Source organism: Oncorhynchus gorbuscha, linkage group LG14 (assembly GCF_021184085.1).
Source record: "Oncorhynchus gorbuscha isolate QuinsamMale2020 ecotype Even-year linkage group LG14, OgorEven_v1.0, whole genome shotgun sequence".
Lineage (NCBI taxonomy): Eukaryota > Metazoa > Chordata > Actinopteri > Salmoniformes > Salmonidae > Oncorhynchus > Oncorhynchus gorbuscha.
Window position 1 is genome coordinate 68,259,056 of NC_060186.1, and position 711 is coordinate 68,259,766.

The window sequence follows — 711 nt, forward strand, 5'->3', positions numbered from 1 at the left end:
TGTGCAACATCCTTGGAGTTAAGTAGTTGTTGAATAAATAATTAAATCCCTAATGACACATCGTAATTAACATTCATTCATATATAATAATTAGTAATAATAATCTGAGGTCATTATGGCTGTAAATTGGTCTGGGTCTTTCTCCATCCTCCCCTAATTAGGAGCCAATAGAATAATGAATCGACTCATCAACAGAATGGAAACAATGAAATGTAACTATGGAGAGTTTTATGAATATAGAAGTAAATTCTGTGTTGGGATTTATTGCATTATTGTTTGGAAAAGTGAAGGCAATCCAAAAAGAAACGACTTGTCAAAGAGACATAACATGTCCTACATCTGTCCTGACCAGAAGAAATGTAGGTTTGTTGGATCCAGAGTTTTGTTGGGTCCAGACTAGAGTTTTGTTGGGTCCAGATTTTTGTTGTGTGAGGAGGCTTGTTGGTTCCAGAGTTTGTCCTGGTCAGGTCAGAAAGACAGGGACAACTCCTGGCCCTGTGAGAGCCGAGCCATACAGGGTCATTCAGGAGATCTTCCAGGCAGTAGTAGCCAGCTATGTGTCCATCATGCAGATATACAAAGTGAGGTCAGGTCTGGACAGCAGCAGGCAGGCAGATTTGGTCTGGACAGCAGCAGGCAGGCAGATTTGGTCTGGACAGCAGCAGGCAGGCAGATTTGGTCTGGACAGCACCAGACAGGCAGATTTGGTCT